The 14,525-nt window shown below is 44.2% G+C and overlaps 1 long non-coding RNA gene across 2 annotated transcripts in view; it reads right to left on the bottom strand.

The window, feature by feature from the left end:
- Positions 1-1,369: 1,369 nt before the first annotated feature.
- LOC149970294 (uncharacterized) overlaps positions 1,370-14,525 on the bottom strand; it is a 138,272-nt gene continuing 125,116 nt past the window's right edge. For both annotated transcript variants that reach the window (XR_016493669.1, XR_016493668.1), the window contains one exon: positions 1,370-1,464. This is a non-coding gene — a long non-coding RNA (uncharacterized LOC149970294). The remainder of the gene's footprint in view (positions 1,465-14,525) is intronic.

The raw sequence follows: 14,525 nt of genomic DNA, 5'->3' as shown, positions 1-14,525 counted from the left end.
CAGCTGAGTGAGTGCACCTACCACCAACAGCCCGAGACGAATAAAAAAAAAAAAAGTTACAAAAGGCTTTATAGTTGGGTTTTTTACATAAATGTTTGGCTATCCACTAGGAATGCCTTGGAGATCAACCAGTTGATTGCGGTTGACCGTTTGGTGACCACTGCTCTAGAAAGTGGAGTGAAGTTCAATCTCGTGCTTTTCTCTGTTGGTTGATATTTCTGCACTGCAGTCCAGGAGCTGCCCTGCAGTCTCAGGCTACTGCACACCATCTAGAGGGAACATTGCACATCAGTTTCAAGTTTTAATGTCACATGCACAAGTACAGTGAAATGTCTTTCTTGCAAGTTTTAAGCCCAACAATGCAGTAATCAATGAAGTACTAAATATTACATGAGGTAGCAACAAAAATACGCAAGAAATAAAAATAAGGACACAAGAAAGTTGGAAGCTATATACAGGGTCTGTTCCAATACAATGTTTACAATGTGCAGGGATACTGGCGTGTTAGAGGTAGATGTGTGTAGGGGTAAGGTGACCTAGGCGTCAGCGTAAATTAAGATTTTATGTGAGTGTGTATGCGCGTGTATAGTCCGTATAAATGTGTGTGCATGTTATGTGTGTTGGAGTGTCACTGTGCATGAGTGTGTAGAGTCCTGTGAGTATGCAAAGAGACAGTGCAAAAATAAATACACGGGTCAACTCAGTCCATGTAGCCATTTTGTTAGCTATTTATTTAACTGTTTTTTGGATTGGGGATAGAAGCTGTTCAGGAGTTTGTTGGAGTCAGACTTGCACCGGTACCGCTTGCTGGGTGCTGCTTGCTGGTGTTTTTTAACGGTTTTCTGGTGGTGATGCAGCCATTCAAGATGCTCTCAATGGTGCAGCTGAAGAGCTTTTTGAGGATTTGAGGGCCCATGTCAAACCTTTTCAATCATCCGTTGGGGACTGTTGTGCATGCGTGTCAACCTGGATAGAAATAGAAAAGATGATATACATATATTTCTGTTTATTTCTATTTCTATCAAGCAGGTTCAAGTGTGAAATTACTGTCCGAAATGTTAGTAGAATTTTGGTTTCATTAACGTATGGGTTCAACTCTAAAGTGATTGTATCGATCGTTAGATTTGGTCAAATTTGGGATCTCTGTATGTTTTCTGTATTGTTTATTTATTTTGTGCAAATACCTGAACCATGTAGCATTGAAAACAACACCCACCTCACTATAACAAGTAGGCCTGTGTACATCTAATATCCATCGCGTGTTTGCTTAAGATTTGACCGTGTTAACATCGATAACCATCATGTGCATTACTTGAACACGCGTCGTTTCAAGACTTCCCATTGATTCCAAAAACAGAATTCATACTTGCCCGCTTCGATAGTTCACTTCAGCAGCCACTGTCGCTGGAGAAATCGGCGTCCACACACACAAACACATCTCCGTTGATGGACTTCTCTCCTCTCCTTGAACAACATACATGAAATCACTTTCAGCGTCCATAAAGCCGCCATTGTGGAGTGGCCCTGTGGTAATTACTCTACGCTAGCCTCCATTGAAGGCAGCCATTTAGCCGTATGGAGCTGGCCCGGGCCTCTGTTAGTTGATCTCATTTGCTGGCATTAATTAGCTTCGCTACGATTCTGCCGACACTTGGTGTTAACACAGGACAGGAGCCATCAGTTGGGGACGATAAACAGGGCTATCTGCCCCCCCCCCACCCCCAATGACAGCTGGGAGAGCACAGAGGGCACGACTGGTCCTCATTCACTACATTCAGAGCGCTAGCCAGGGCCGCACAATAGCGCCTGCCTGTCCCATTTGCAGGAGCAACTCCCTTTCTACCCCCTGTCATAATTGGACATTCTCCCCTTTCCGCCAGACCTGGGGGGGGGGGGGGGGGGGTGTAGTAGCCTGTGGAGTTCGGAGTTGTTTTGGGCAGTGGATTTGAGATCTTTATGTGGTGTGCTTTGAGACGATTGTCATATCTTTGACAAGCGTGATGAACACGAGGAGTGAGAAAGCGTAAATGCTGTGTTCCCTTCAGTAGCATGTTAACCTTTTACACAATTTGAATGTTAGTTTATGAGTATGTGAATGTGTATGTCAGTTGCCAATGTTGCCAGCGATGCCTATGGGATCACTTGTGTGCTAGTTTGGGCTAATGAATGAGTATGAGGCAGGGTGTTACTTATCTTCTCGGAATACGGTGGTTTCAGGCACACCAACTGGTTACCAAACCACAAGAGCAGACCATTGAATGAAAAAAAAAGAGCACCAAATATAAAATCTCGCAGAGCTCTTTATTAAACAGTCTATGTGAAAAATGAGTTCTCCTTTTTAAACCCGCAAGGTCCTCTTTTCATCAACGCTTTGTTTGACACCTCTAAGTAGACAAGAGGGAACAGATTATTATACAATGTTAAAAAACATTTTTTGGTCACTGTGCTGTGTGGAAAAGGGAAATGTTCATAGATGTTTATTTTTGATAGATCGTGCAGACAATCTCGCTTCCAAATTAGTCATAGTCAATGTTGGGTTAACACTAACAGATACAAAGCATTACCGGAAAGTGTCTTTATTTTTTCCGGTTTGTACTGCAAATATTTTTTTTTTTTTTTTTTACAAGATCTCAAAGACAATGGTGAAAGGTGTTCAAGAGGAAATATATATTTTATCCTTTGATTTGTTGTACGATGGTGGCCACCACCCATGCCTCTGCACATCGGCGAAGAACAATTTCAAAGAGAACCAGAGAAAGTAGGAAACACCCTCCTCTTTGACACCCACCCACACTAGAGACACCCTTTGTGTTGAGCGCTTACCCATTCTCTCGCTCTCTGCACACTTCAGTGTGTGCTCTTGGCCACTTCAAAAAATAGAAGCAGCCCCAGAGATTCAGATTTTGAACCTTTTCCTATTTCTGACATGCACCCCAAAATTGTTTGAAAAAAATTATTATTTACCAGCAGAGCACTCGTTACCTTCCTTTAGTTAGTCCCAAGAGTCTTGACATTGAAATAAAATAAAGACATTAGTCAAAGTCAAAGATCTTAAGCTTTACAGTGCATATTCCCTTGCTTTACCAGGAAGCAGAAAAGAACACAACACAATATTAAACCTGCAACCCTCCCAGTCCATCCCATCCATGGTGAAGGTGAGCCATTTGCTTGAGGTCAAGACAGCAGTAGGTGATTTCCAAGGTGGCAACTCTTTGGGTGGTGAGGGGATGGTGGAGGAGGGATGGTGGAGCAGGGATGGTGGAGTGGGAATGTTGGAGCGGGGGTGGTGGAGCAGGGGTGGTGGAGTAGGGAGGGTGGAGCAGGGGTAGTGGAGCAGGGGTGGTGGAGTAGGGAGGGTGGAGCAGGGGTAGTGGAGCAAGGGTGGTGGAGTAGGGAGGGTGGAGCAGGGGTGGTGGAGCAGGGGTGGTGGAGTAGGGAGGGTGGAGTAGGGAGGGTGGAGCAGGGGTCGTGGAGCAGGTGTGGTGGAGTAGGGAGGGTGGAGCAGGGGTAGTGGAGCAGGGGTAGTGGAGCAGGGGTGGTGGAGGGGCTAGCTGTAGCAGTAGCGGTTGCAGCAGGCCGAGACGAGGTGCCGTGCGGGGCAGATGGACCTGTCTTGCGCTGACCAGGCATCCTTGCACCACGCAGGGGGACCAGGAGGGGGCTTGGTTAGCAGCCTCCCAGAAAGGGGTGCATCCCACTGAAACCCTGGCACCCAGCTCTGACCAGACTTAGTCTGCAACCCTCCCCCCCTACCCACCCAAAGGAACCTAGCATTGACCAAGCCCTCCGGGTGTGTAGGTCTAGCTTCCTGGGCTCTCAATGCCCCAGATCACAAGCTGGTCCTCAGGCAGGCCATGCCAAGTGTGGATGCCAGGGTTGGATGTTGGATGGTAAGGGGGAGTAATTACAGTACCATTGCGATTTGGGATTCAGTTCCGACATAGGGATCTTTTACCAACCATCCAGTCGTCTCCATTAAACCCCATTCCAATAAAGACCTTTTGTATCTTTTTGCACATCTCTTTTCTTTTTGTCTTGTTTACTCGTCGGTCCTGTTTATTTTTTTTATTTTTTATGAATGCAATGAATAAACACTTTCTTCGTCTTTTAAGGATGCATAACTATTTATTTGCGTTCTCAACAAGTCCAGTCATTCTGGGTTCTGTGGCAAACACACAGCTTGAGCTGTGAACTTTCTTGCAAGGTGCAATTTCCTGGCTATGTGCAAACAAGGCAACACAGTAACAAGCATCGACACCAAGCAGAGACGAACAATACAAGGCCATGATGATACAATCCTGAATGTAACACCGGCCAGACATTTCAAACGACAAAAAGCAATATTCCTGTGATGCCTGTTAATGTACATGGGTGATCACACCATTCCTTCACAGTATGGAAAAGCCCTAGCAGACCCCCCTCATACTGCTGTGTGAGGAAAACTGTGTGAGCGTGTACGAGCTTGTGCGAGTGTGTATTGTGGTATAGCAGGGGGTGCGGGGGCTCCAGTTGAGTAGCACCCTCCACATCTTCTCACTCTCACTTCTCACGTGTTTCGAAAGGATTGCTGAGAAAAGGTCTTACTGTAGACTAGTTGGCAAGTGTCCTTACAAACAACTCTGAGTGGGGTTGGTGGACAATGGACCTCCGTTAAGGCCTTTAATTGATCGTAATTGAGCATATGAGAATGTACAATTCATCTAATCTCAATCAAATAAAATGTGTTTTTTTGTTGTCATGTGCCGAATACAAGACTTTACTGTGAAATACATACTAACGAGCCCTTTCCCATCAATGCTGAGTTAAAAAGTATGACCTTTTTTAAAGGAAATAGTAACACAAGAAAATAACAGTAAGATTATATACAAGGAGTACCGGTAGCGAGTCAATGCACAAGGGTGCGAGGTAGTTGAGGTAATTGATATGTACATGTACATTAGGTCAAAGTGACGAGGCAGTCAAGATAGACAGTAAACAGAGTAGCCGCAGTGAGTGTGAAGAGCTTGAAAGAGTGTGATAGTCGGTCTGCGTGAATGTGTGGGTAGAGTCCAGTGAGTGTGCATAGACCCAGTGCAAGAGAGTCCGTGCAAATAAAAAGGGGGTCAATGAAAATAGTCAGGGTAGACATTTCATTTCAACTGTTCAGCAGTCTTGTTGCTTGAGGGTAGAAGCAGTCCAAGAGCGCCTTTTGGTCCTAGACTTTGTGCTCCTGTACCGCATGCCATTTGGTAGCAGAGAGAAGGAGTCCATGGCTTGGGTAGCTGGAGTCTTTGGCTGTTTTTAGGGCCTTCTCTGACACACGCCTGGTATAGAGGTCCTGGATGGCAGGGAGCTTGGCCCCAGTGATGTACTGGGCCGTACGCACTACCCTCTATATCACCTTACGGTGGGTTGTCAAGTACTTTCCTTACCAAGCGGAGACATGGCCACGCAGTCGTGAGGGAACAGCGAGTACAGGAGGTCACTAAGCACAGACCTCGGGGGCCCCCGTGCTGAAGGTCAACTCCACGGAAGTGTTGTTGTCTACCCATACCACCGGGGAAGGGGCCCGTCAGGAAGACCAGGATCCAGTTGCAGAGGGAGGTGTTCAGTCCCAGGGTCCTTAGCTTAGTGATGAGCTTGGAGGGCACTATGGTGTTGAATGCTGAGATGTAGTCAATGAACAGCATTCTCACATACAGTAGGTGTTCCTTTTGTCCAGGTGGGAAAGGGCAGTGTGGAGTGGAATAGAAATTGCGTCATCAGTGGATCTGTTGAGGTGTTGTACAAATTGGAGAGGGTCCAGGGTGTCTGGGATGACGGTGTTGATGTGAGGCATGACCAACCTTTAAAATAATTTCATGGGTATAGATGTGAGTGCTACAGGGCAATAGTCATTTAGACAGGTTACCTTGGTGTGCTTGGGCACAGGGACTACGGTGGTCTGCAGGAAAAATGTAGGCATTACAGACTGGGTCAGGGAGAGGTTGAACATGTCAGGCTAAATAATAGGATAAATACCAACTATTTTTACTTCCTTTTATGTTTTCTTATGTCCATCGTCATGCCAATTAAGCCTTGTGATAAGGAACATTTGGCGTGGTAGTCTAACTGTAGGTTACCTTTTCACTAGAGCCAAAATATTGTACAATAAATTACAATATTTGTCTTTATGGAGAGGTTTGTTTTTTAACATTTCTTTACTTTGGCCTTCCCTTGATTGGCTGTTTGAAACAAGATGTGTAGGAAGATCTATCCTCAATCTCTGTCCATTTCTGTTCTATCTACAACATTATTGTTATCGGTCAAACGCAGTAGTTATTGACACAAAACCCAAAATGGAGGCATGGTCAGTTCTACTTGCCTATGAAGTGCTGCTGTTTGTAAAAATGTTGATTGCCATGTCTTTTTTTGTGTGAAAAAAAAAAATGGCTGAGCGAAAGGCCTTGCTGACAACCACTGTGCTGCTTCTCAGCCTGAAGACACATTGCTGTCTAAGAGTGTGTGGGGGAGGGGGGGGGGGGGGGGGGGGGGGGGGGGGGGACGTGACTTCCTGTGTAGCGAACCACAACATACAACTCAAAGAAGTGGAAAACTCACAGAAAAAAAAGTTTGTAGAAAATGTGTTCATGACAAATCTTTAAATGTTTTGTAGTCATTGTGTCATTGTTGTTACTGTGCCTTCTAGCAAACATCCAAATACTACAAAACCCATACAGGACTGAATAGGACTGTCCAGCGTATCCTCAGGTGTTTAATTAACAGAGGAAACGGCTGGATATGAGCTTGTCGTCACATGTTAGTAGAACAGGGTTTTCGGGATTTTTGAGTGATTCCTTTGACATGATATCGCTGATTGAAATATGGATAATCTTATCTTTCCTACCCTGTGGCTCATCCAAATAGGGAAGGAGGGACAGAGACCGAGAGATAGTGAAGAGGCTGAAGTAGATAGTTTCCAGAGATTCCTCCTCCACTCCTCTTCGATGATGAGTCTGCTTTAATCCACTAGGATGACTGTGACTCATTTCAAAGTAAGATGGAGGAGGAATATTGAATTCCACTCAACTGGGAGATCTGATTTCACTTTTGAATATGAGAGAGAGAGCCCCCCTCCATCATTGCCGATGGAAATGCATTAGATATTCTCAGACCATGACCATAAGGGGTGTGGTATTTTGTCGCATCGTACATGCTGGACAATATAGGATTGTGCACTGCGATCCTCCACTGCTGTGAACAAGTACATGCATGCCACCAAGGCCTTGACCTCTTCCCTTCCTTTTGCAGGAGCTTAACAGATGCTCAATATAAATGTTTTTTTTTTATAGAGAGCTGAACTTTGACTCTCATGTGGTGCAGACACATATTTCAAACTCGATCCTTCAGTGGGTCAGTGGTCCAATAGGCTGTAGGACTTGATGGCTTAAGGACAGAGCAAAGTTGAGTAGGTGTCCTCCCCTGGTCCAGCTTGCGAGCAGGAGAACCTCCACTGCGCTGCGTTTGTGTTTACATTATTCCTCAAGTGTTTCCCCCCATGGAGCTCCATCCAATTCTCCTCAACAAGAGAAAATGGGAGACTAGCATAGAAACGAGTGAGGGCCATGAATAAAGGGGGGACAAATTGACATGTGGCGTTTTGTGAGGTGAGTGCACAACCTCTCGGCCGGCGATTACCATTCGCTAATGAGCGCCCTGCGTTTGTCTCTGTCTGTTTCTCCTTCTCTTTCCCCCCGCGGTCCCCTTTTCTCTCTGCTATCTTTGTGCAGGCCCGCGGTGGCCACTGGACCATGGGTGTGCCGTTAATGGAGAGGCGCACATAGCAGTAATTAAACCAGCAGGGGGGCTTGTACGCACCCCTGATGCACCCCCTCCTCCAAAACGCCACCCTCCTTCCCCCTTTTCAATCCCCTCCGCCGAATTGATCATTGTACCGGAGCCAGTTTTGCCCCCAGCAATTTTGTCACATTCTAATGAAGGCTTTCAGGGAGGCAAGGCCTGTGCCCCTACCAGTACTGGGCCAACTTGGGGCCAATCAGTGTCTCTCACTCACACACAAACCCATTTCCCAATCAGCCTCACGTGTAACCACACACACACACACACACACACACACTCACACACACTTGCACGCACAAACGCAGACACACTTATTTGTGCAATTGCACAGACACAGACACAACCGTCACCTCCAAATAGACTGGGACCCAGCAATTCTGTCACTTGTTTTCTTTGCCCCTTTTTTTCTACCCCCAACCGCCTCCCCCCGCACCTTCACCCCCCCAACACACACAAATCTTCCCATTCTCATCACATCCCTGCAGCTGCCTTGATCCTTTCCTAATAAAAAGACTGGGTGTTGAGATATCACTCAGGATTGTTTTGAAGTCCTTTGCATGATGAACCCTTTTAAATGGACTGTGTAAAATTCAACACGGGATCTTATTTTGTTACATTTTAAGGCTTCACATCGGATACCTGTCAATTATAACTAAATACCAAGAAAAAAAACATAACTCGCTTTAGTAGTTGTGCTTCTAAACTGTATGTGCTAAAATCAAGTGAACTGCACACACCAACCATACTGTAATATTTTGCTACGAAAACATGTTCAGGCAACTTTGTATTGTCAACAGACCACTCAATGGCTGTGAAATATAAAAAGGACATTCAACGACATGGTCTTGTGTAATCTGTAGTTGTGTCAGTAGTGTAATAAATCTATGTTTTGATTAGACAAGGCTATCTGAATCGTATTGGCGGTTCCTAAACCGGAGCGGTACTCAGCAGGCCAACACAACCCATGGGGAACGTCTATCGCTGATTTCTCTTACGTTGTGTGTGTGCTGACCAACAGTGGAGAGTCACTATGCAGCTAATATTTTAGGCCAAACCACACTGTACTAACTAAGTCTGCACCTGAAAGTGGGTTTTATGTGAGTGTGTGGGTTTCCTTGGGTTTATTGGTGTTGAAAAGAATGATGTTTCCATAGGCTTCATGTCATTCAAATCAAATCAAATTGCATTAGTCACATGCACCGAATACAGCAGGTGTAGACCTTACAGTGAAATGCTTACTTACAAGCCCCTAACCAATGCAGTTTAAAAAAAATACAGATAAGAATAAGAGATCAAATCAAATGTATTTATATAGCCCTTCATACATCAGCTGATATCTCAAAGTGCTGTACAGAAACCCAGCCTAAAACCCCAAACAGCAAGCAATGTAGGTGTAGAAGCACGGTGGCTAAGAAAAACTCCCTAGAAAGGCCAAAACCTAGGAAGAAACCTAGAGAGGAACCAGGCTATGAGGGGTGGCCAGTCCTCTTCTGACTGTGCCTGGTAGAGATAACAGAATATGGCCAAGATGTTCAAATGTTCATAAATGACCAACATGGTCAAATAATAATAATCACAGTAGTTGTCGAGGGTGCAACAGGTGCAACCTGCAGGAGTAAATGTCAGTTGGCTTTTCATAGCCGATCAAGAGATAAAAGTAACAAGTAATTAAAGAGCAGCAGTAAAATAACAATAGCGAGACTATATACAGGGGGGTACCGATACAGAGTCAATATGCGGGGGCACCGGTCAGTTGAGGTAGTATGTACATGTAGGTAGAGTTATTAAAGTGACTATGTATAGATGACAACAGAGAGTAGCAGCGGTGTAAAGAGGGGGTTGGGGCACTGCAAATAGTCTAGGTAGCCATTTGACTAGATGTTCAGGAGTCTTATGGCTTGGGAGTTGAAGCTGTTTTGAAGCCTCTTGGACCTAGATTTGGTGCTCTGGTTCCGCTTGCCGTGCGGTAGCAGAGAGAACAGTCTATGACTAGGGTGGCTGGAGTCTTTGACAATTTTTAGGGCCTTCCTCTGACACCTGGTATAGAGGTCCTGGATGGCAGGAAGCTTGGCCCCAGTGATATACTGGGCCATTCGCATTACCCTCTATAGGGCCAAGCGGTCAGAGGCCGAGCAGTTGCCATACCAGGCAATGATGCAACCCGTCAGAATGCTCTCGATGGTGCAGCTGTAGAACCTTTTGAGGATCTGAGGACCCATGCCAAAATTTTTTTCAGTCTCCTGAGGGGGAATAGGTTTTGTCGTGCCCTCTTCACGACTGTCTTGGTGTGCAGATATTTATCAACTTGATGAGCTCCTGTACACAGTAATTTGGTCAGTATTTTTTATTTTGAATTATCAAGGTTTTGTTTGCTTGACACTGGCTTTTTTTGTTGTTGCTGTTCTTGATTTGCCATATTTACCACACTTGCTTTCGAGTAAGGTGCCAGGAAGCGAAAGGTTACAGGAAATGCCATGGATAGTAGCGACCAACAGTGTTCTCCCTCTCTACAGGGTACCCCGTCTTCCTCTACACACTGAGCGGAGGCTAAAGTTGTTTTTGGTTTGGCATTCGTTCTGTATATAATTAAAATAACCTCAGTCATTGAGGTGTTTGTATGGCATTAGATGCCTCTCTAGACCACATTTTGCATTGTTTCCTGCCCTGCTCGACTCACCCCTTATCTCTCAGACCCCTTGAGTATGGCGTTTTACATTTCTGTTTGTAAAACTGTCAACACTTCCACTGGCTGTACTAATGTGTGATTTAGCGCCGACAGAGAGGAGGGCTAGAGAGTGAGAGAGAGACAACTGCATGAGATCTTGCACATTCTGAAAGTGGTATGTTTTTTTCTATCCCCAAGAAGATGCCTTGTTATGTACAGTGTATTGTGTTCACCCCCCCCCCCCCCCCAAAAAAAGCCAAAGCATTCTGTTGTCTTTCTCTCTTAGCTTCTTTTGTTTTGATCTATATTTAAATATTATATTCAAAGCATTGATATTTTAAATAGGTAAAACACAAGTGTATAGTTACAATCATTTTGATGACTGCTAAATCATTGATACAAAATGCAGAACATTGATTTATCAAAAACAGTTTTTGACATCTCAATGCACCGCTCCATAATACGCACTGAAAATGTAGCTACAGTATTTAACAGAAGCATGTTATTTCTAACCACCGTACTGTGATTTTAATCAGATGTAAGAAAAAATTCCCACAGGTTCAGAAAATAATTGGATTAGTGTGGGGGGGCTGCTGAATTGTATGTTAAATTTACACCTGTCACACTGTTCTCAAATCAGCCGTCAGCCATCAAGGTTAACAGTTACTTGAGGGCAGTGACAGCATCCTCAGGACTGGTAAAACAGCAGCAGTGAATTTCAACACTGTGTCTGACTGTTAATTACACCTTCATGGGCATCCCCATGCACTTACACAACAGAAACACACACACACACACACACACCCACACACACACACACACACACACACACACACACACACACACACACACACACACACACACACACACTCGACACCAAACACCAAACACACACCATATTGTGAATACCACAATAACAAATATCCCGCTTGCTCTCCCCTATAGTCTGTTCCACAGCAGAAAATACATTTCACACTTAAATCACTGGAATACTGTAGCCTACTTACATCTACATAGTTTTTTTTTTATTTTTTTACCCTGTTTGCTTTAATTTACACCTCTGTTTTGCAGCTGTGATAGGGGAATACAGCGCCTCTCCCTTCAGAGTGAACAGTGGCAGAAGAGGAACGTTAGCTCATTATAAAGGCTCCGGTAATAATCTGTCTATCGGAGGCCCTCGGTTGGAAGCTCTGCTTCCCTCCAAAGCACTGGGCTCCCCTGTCAATAACATGACAGTCACTTCATTATGGCTTCACAAGTCAGCCATTTTAAATCTATTGGCCCCATCAGAGAATGCTAGGAAAAGGGTCAGAGGCCGCAATACATCATTCAAATATGTGTCTAGTGTGTTGCATCTTGTGTTTGTTGAAAGTATTGTGTTCAGATATAGTGGTTGAACTGACAGACGAGTGTACAGGAATACACAAACACGTTCGTCAGATACAAGTAGACACATGGAAGCGTTGCTGTGCTGTTGCTGGGATGTTCACTCAATGTTCAATCTCTTAGTAACATCTTGCACTCGTAGTAATGGGTGCAAAAAGAGAAGTGAGATTATCATTTGAGGGCAAGTGAAAAGCGGAACTGCTTTTTTGTCTGAAAAACATTTAGCACATGCTTTTATCCAGAGCAACTTATAGTAGTGAGTACAAACATTTTCACATTAGGCCTCCCATGGGAATTGAACCCACAACACTGATGTTGCAAACAGCATGCTCTACCAACTGAGCTTACACGGGACACTTAATCCATAGTCGTCTGATAAATTTTTTCATTATTTAAGAAAATATTGATTTGATATGTTGAGGGGAATATTTAAGGCTCTTATGCTTAACAGTGTCAAGTGTCCTCAGACTAAGGGAGAGGAGCAACACCTGTGAGTGTCTGAGGAATGCATGTGGACGTGTTGCATGTGGCTGTAGTGGCTTTGCAGTCTATTATAGTTTAGGGTGCTGAATAGGAGTTCAGTAGAAAAACACATTGACTGTGTGTGAAGCTGTAAAAGAAAATGATCTCACGCCGATGTACGCAAAAGGAACCAAAATCCATAAAACCAATACTAACGTGCGGGCAAGGAGAGATATCAAACAGCAGTACAAACAGATTTCCTCCCCTCTTCCCATACAAACGGTATCAGAGCCTGCTGCTTGTACCAGTGGTGCAACAAAAAAACTAGTTTCCATATGACGGATAACGCAATTAATGCGTTTAACACCCTCCTGCTCTTCCTGACCAAGTACCCCTCATCACAGAAAACAAGTGGAAACAAGACCTACCCCTGTGGAGTGCCAAAGTTCTCCTCACAACAACACAAGACACCGGCAATGAGCTTGTGTGAAACCCTTTTCACTTGTAATGATCACATACCCTTCATTAAAACTGCAACTAACCCTGTTAAACTGGAATAGACTCGCTACGGGTAATCGTGAAAACACTTTTAATCAATGCACAACAACAGCAGAGACCTCGCTAGAACACATTCACTCCAAATAAAGAGGGCTGTTTTAAAAACACACCCGGCAACAGTAAAGACCCTGATAAGACTTGTCACACTTCTCCTCATCGTGGCGAAACCTGCTTGTGAATCTTTCCTGACAGCTCCTAAGACCTTGTTAGTGAGAATCACCTCCTAATGATTCAACCTGGTTTGGAGACAACACACGCACGTACACGCGTATACACACACACACACACACACGCACACAGGCATATGCATGCACGCACACACCCGCAGTCAATTGTATTACTGAATTGCACATGCTTTGTAATACAGAATCATCGAACTATGGCTCAATCATTAGTTGTTTATAAACCCAATGTCAGTTCTGACCAAGTCTGACCAGCTCATGGATGAAGCTGCAAAAATTGTCACAATCATGTTATAATTGATGCAGACTGCATATTGGATTTCCTTTCCTTTGAACTACTTTATTGCAACGAAGTGAACTGTTTACCAAATGATTGTAATGTATCTATACCTCATTTTAATATCTTATTTTTTGGTGAAGACTTTTTTAAATAGAAATGTGTTGATTGATCTTTTTTTTTTTAAATACAATGTTGAAACCTGAATAACTAGATGTACAGAAAATAACAGGAATGAAAATGTTTTATTTTAAAATCAAATAAACACGATTATTAACAGCAATGATGGGAGGTTGTATTTTTTTAGAGAAAATGAGACGTTCACAGTAAAGCTAATTACGTAGTTATTCTTCTAGAATTCACACCCCACGAAGCCTTTCAAAAAACGATTTGCCACATTCGTACTATGCATTCCCTAAAGCTGACACACACACACACACACACATACACACACACACACACACACACACACACACACACACACACACACACACACACACACACACACACACACACACACACACACACACACATCCAGATTGACACACGTTGTGTCGGCTCATTATTTTGAGCAGTGCCACATCTCAGGGAACACATTGTGCCTCTGTACCACATCTAGTTGAAATGAAATGCAAATGACTACAATGTACTTTAAATTACTGCAACGCACTCTATTAGCTAACGACTGCTGCTACTGTTACATTTCAAAAGAGATCCAATCCTTCCATTTCCCATGAACCTGATCATCTATTGGCTAAGATTGATTTTGTGACTATGACTTTAGCCTTTCTCTGATGCAGCAGTAGGTGTATTTTGGAGATGGTGTGGAACATTAGTAAGTGTCTGAACTTTGCCTGGCCTAGTGATCTGGGGGTTGATGGGGTCTGAGTCAGCACAGTTACACCAGAGCTGTGGATATGATGGCTCTGACAGGCATGACTCACTACCTGTGACCAGGCACAGTATCTCCACGCACGCACACATGCGCACGAAGCATGCGTGCTCACGCACACACATGCGCGCTCAGACACACGCACGGACACCTGCACGCACGCACACACACACAAACACAAATGTGCACTAAGAAACGAACAAGTCTATTGGTCACTTGGTTTCACAGGGTCTATGGTCTATGCTAGCAGCCAAAACTGTAGGTTGATTAGGAATCAGGACCAGT

This window comes from Oncorhynchus mykiss, chromosome 30 (assembly GCF_057628025.1).
Source record: "Oncorhynchus mykiss isolate SJ-2025 chromosome 30, ASM5762802v1, whole genome shotgun sequence".
NCBI lineage: Eukaryota > Metazoa > Chordata > Actinopteri > Salmoniformes > Salmonidae > Oncorhynchus > Oncorhynchus mykiss.
The sequence above is the reverse complement of the archived record's forward strand: the minus strand, read 5'-3'. Positions and strand labels throughout refer to the sequence as shown.